Genomic DNA, 4,998 nt, shown 5'->3' on the forward strand with positions numbered 1-4,998 from the left:
AACATGCCATGACTTTAAACTTTTGTGTGTCTTTCTAATTCTGTTTTTATCTTTATCTTTATTCCTTATATCGATTTCTTCTTCCCCCCCTATTATTCTCACCACCTGTGCCCCTTGTTGACCTCACGGTTAAATCACTGCAAAACAACGACAAATGCACTGAGGAAGCATGTGGTCAAAATGCTACAAAAACACTGACTGAATTTAAACATATGTGACACAGAAAAGATCTCAAATGTTTAAACTAGGAAAATGTAGCATTTTCAGGGTCTTTTTAAGGATTGTATTGTAGTGCTCACTTGTTGGTTTCTTAGTATTTCAGGTCCGTTGAGTATAAAACAACTTACCACATACGAACAAGTATTACAAACTACATATATGACTGAAACCCAACATCATAAAGCACTAAAGTTCAGCATTCCTGTTAAACTCATATAAATCCTACTGCTCATCACTTAGCATCACAACATGCAACAGTAACACAACATACTGAGCGACCTATGCAACCCAACAGGGACGATAACATCTAAATTCTAGTAACCCCACTATTTAGCCACAAATTAATTAGATTAACAGCTCACACTTTGAATAAGGAACATACAAAGGGTCAATCAGCTGGGGAGGGCACCTGGCCTCTCCTGCCCCCCTGTAGATCAGCCCCTGCACTGTGCACACCTCCTGTTTTTTTGCATTATATACAGTTTGATCTTTTTTCTACTACACGTTCAGTATGTTTTTTTTTTTCTGTATCCAGTGGTGACCTTTGTCCGTTGTGAGAATTTATAATGAAGGTGTAACCGAGTCTGTATTCCTGTGGGGAAGAGTCATGCAAAAACAAAGCCCTGAACTCTAATTCTACCTCCATTACTCTTGAATTGGTGTGCAAACAAAAGGTTTGAAGCTACCCCTAGGGAAACAGTATGTGGTAATGAGTACGCTTCTATACACACACACACACACACGCGTCTGAAAATCTCTCAAGGTTCAGCAATAATTGCATCATGCCACATTCCCATGCACATCCACACACTGATGGCCCTTTTGATGGTGTGCGTGTATGTGTGTGTGTGTCACAGAAATACACAGGTAGAAGGATTAACACTCCACATGCAGAACATTGTCTGTGTTCTTCAGGTACACAAAGATATTAAATCTACAGACTTGCTCTTTTTTTCAGTTGCACATTTCAGTGTCAGGAGCAGCTATGTTTGTTCTCCCCTATGCTCTGCGTATGTTAATGAAACTCAGATGTAGTGTATCTCTATGATGGACTATTATTTGAAACAAGAACGGAGGTTTTGCTGGAGGCTGCACACAGGCACACTGTGCAGGGAGTCCATTTGGATAAGGAATAGCAGAGCCTGGAGCGTAAAACATGTTTTACTGAAGATTTATGAGCATATGAGCATTTCAAAGGTTTTCCCCAGAGGTTGTCTAAGGGAAAAAAATAATATAAAGTATACAGTATGGAGTGTAATGTAATGTTATTTTCTTTGTTTACATAAATGTATATCATATAGGAAATAATAGATTAGCTAGAGAAATAAAATGTGTTGTATTTTCCACAATAAAATACAATTTCTGTAATAAATACAAAACAAATACAAATAACTATAAACACATTTATATAATTGAAAGACAGTTTAACCTGACATGCAGACTCTTCTCAACCCTGAAAAGTGACTACTGCATTGACTCGAAGAGCTCCTTATAGAACAGCCTCAACTTTGGGATGCTGCTTAGCTTCCTTGCATGAAGTGCCAACTTAGAATTCATAGATTCATCAGTGGTGTACTGGTGTAGAGGCCGCCTCCTTATCCTGCCATGTTTCACAGATGGGGTAAGGTGGCTTCTTCGTTCCAATGTATTCCTGATGGTGTACTCATGAACATTGATATTAAGCACTGCGCTCTGTCTGTACGGACACAGTTTTTCAGGCCATGCAAAGATGTTACTAGGGAGTTTGAGGACATTTCCATTATGAACGTATGAATTGGTGTTTAGAACCACTGCAGCCCAGTGAAAAATGATCATGATTTAGTAGAGGTTATGATCTCTGCGTTTCTTCAAACTGACATATTGGTCCTATTATAGCTGATTGTGATTATGTGGGGAAAATAAAGCTCTGCTACAGAGGGGATTGTTGTCCTCTGCATAACACACTTTTATGGCCCATGGTGCACATAAACCATTCATCTTTTTTTTTTTTATTTCATTAAAAGTAACAAACAACACTGGTCCAGTGACACTTGTGGGTGTTTCACATTGTTTCCTGTAACTGTCCGGGTCACCCACTTTGAAAATGTGCAATTTATTTTCTCCATGCTTAAATGATTGCTCACCAGAAAGAGTACAAATCTTCTCAAATATTGCACAATTCATGTCTAGTGTGAGCTCTGATCATTCAAAAATGCATGCCCCACCCTGAACACTCAGAGAAGTTGGCCTTGATCGAAAGGAGTCCTTCAGGAAATAAAAAAAAATTGGACTCTTGATGTGTTAGACATCAAAAGCAATGTGTTATTTTCTCCCTGAAATGGAGCGTGCGGATCGTGCATTTAAAGGAAGTGGAATGAGATGGCGACCCATTGTGCAAGAGCCAGCATGAGTCTCAACAGGAAATGTTTATGTCTGTTATATGTTTGTAAGAAATGCACTGTCTTGATTATCACTCCGCACTTTAATCTGATCGAAAACATCTGTTGGAGACACATTCATTTAGTGCTTTTGTGATCACATAGCCTACAATAATTAATCATAACAATATCCATAACGGTGCTCCAGCTCTTGTAATGCACGACAGGCAAATGTTAGTGCTTCACTGATCATGATTATGCTTTTTTATTGTCTTTATTTATTTACTAGTGATATGAACAAGGACAGAGACATTTGATAATAAAATTTTGGCTTCAAGTGAGCAAGAAGACCTTGAAATGAAAATGTAATTTCAAATTTAATTTGATGGAATGTGCTCTGCTCTCTCTGCGCACAACATCCCGTGCACACTGAGGTAAAACCACTTAGTTAGTGTTCTGTGTGGGGACATCTAAGGCCTTGCAATACGCCATAAAAAATGCAGTTGCAACAATGCAACATGCTACATTACAAGACACTTGTTGAGACAAGCAAGCACGTGTGTATTTATGCCTGCAATATTATGGCACAGTCTAATGTCAAACAAAATATTCGTTGTTACTCATAGCAACACGCATCTACAGCAGTGGTACCCACACAAGGGTAACAAAACAACAAGGGTACCACAATGTTGGTCCATTTACCTGTTTTGTGGTACATTTTAATGTTATATGAGAAAAGGAACATTAATAAGCAGCACCGCATGGTAAATTGAAAGTAATTGTCATCTTAGGATAAACTATCTCTCAAAGTTCTTTCTACTAGATGTGTGCTGTCTGAGGTCCACAAGCCTTTACAAACTTTGGTCACATGGTGGCAGTATCGAATAAGAGATGATTATTCTGCCAAGACGCTGCCAAATGCAAGCATCCTGCTATTGTGTGCAGATACTGGAGAGTTGCAAAGGAAAAGTGGTGATACAAGTCCACTGTATTAGGTAATTGGTAAATGATATATTTTGTTAGAGTATGCATGGTTAAACACAATATTTTAGCAGGCTTTTTGTTCAGAAATGATGTGATTAGATTTCATGGAAAGTTGAACCACATGCTGTTGACAGCTGTGATTTCAGTTGACTAGCTTGATTTGTGCACTCATCAGGAGTCCTACATAGAGGTATTGTAGTTGATTTGGATTGTACAGTGTGTTTTACATGTTAGGACACATACCAGGGTGAATTATTGGGTCTATGGTTGGTAAATGTGTATTTATTTCTGGGTTATGCCCATATCCTGTTCCAGTATTTTATTATTTTTTCTTTTATTTATTATTACTGCAGAGAAACCTTCCCAAACACACCACTCACTGTGTGTCAACTAATTTTCCCAGGCTACATAAATATCTCAATAAACACCAAACAAACATTTTAACCACTGTATTAGATACTGTACCACAATTACAAACTGCAAATATGCCAAAGCTATGGCGGCTATGGTGACATAGTTTACTTTCCTCCCACTGCTGAAGTGCACAGATCACTCTTTGTTTGACCCTCACAGATGGAAACATGGGTTAGTTTATGAAACTCCTGCTGGTCTCGACCAGCACACACACACCAGCTCCACATTGGGCCTCTGTTTCTAGTTGTTGAAAAGTTCAAAAAGCTGCCAAGTTGTGTCGCCCACTTCACTTCTGCTGGCTGAGAGCAATTCACATCGCACTAAATTATTCTTTTCAGCACCATAATAACTTTGACCAACAAGAAACATTGGTGGTACATTATTTCCATATGAAAAGCCTTCGGAGGCTCAGCATGCCCACCAGCTCAACCACCTGACTCCACTCCTCCCACTTCCACACCTGTTGCTCCCTTACACTCTGTTTACACTTCCTGCTGTTTCTGTCGTGCTATTGAGTTTGGATTTGTGACATTAAGATTGTTAAGAAAGGAAACGTTAGAACTGCTACAGCTTGGCATGTTACCATTATTTAGTGCATTTTCGTATGTGCTTAAAGGCTCATAGCATTACTCAAATACACTACATGTACTTACTAGTGTTGACGTAGACTCTTTTGCAACACCTTAAAAAGATTTGTGGTCAAATTGCTAGTGTGCAGTTTACAGTAGAGTATGCCAGCCTTTCTGAATGTTGTGCTGAATGTAGTAAAGAGGGAGTAAATCAACAAAACCAAGCCAATCAGTCAAATATTCTGGAGGAAAAAGCCTCCTGGTGGTGTGAAAAACACCACCAAAGAGATTAACTCAGCGATGAAAAGAGACTGACATCAGAAATGACTCATCTTCCTACAGTGCATGCACCGGCTTAATAATAAGTCATACACTGCTCTTTAATAGATGCATTGGCAGCACCAGGGGACGGGCTCAAGGTAACACACTGAATGACTGTCGACCTCTGTCAGTCT

Source organism: Anabas testudineus, chromosome 2, assembly GCF_900324465.2.
Source record: "Anabas testudineus chromosome 2, fAnaTes1.2, whole genome shotgun sequence".
In the NCBI taxonomy this organism is placed as follows: domain Eukaryota; kingdom Metazoa; phylum Chordata; class Actinopteri; order Anabantiformes; family Anabantidae; genus Anabas; species Anabas testudineus.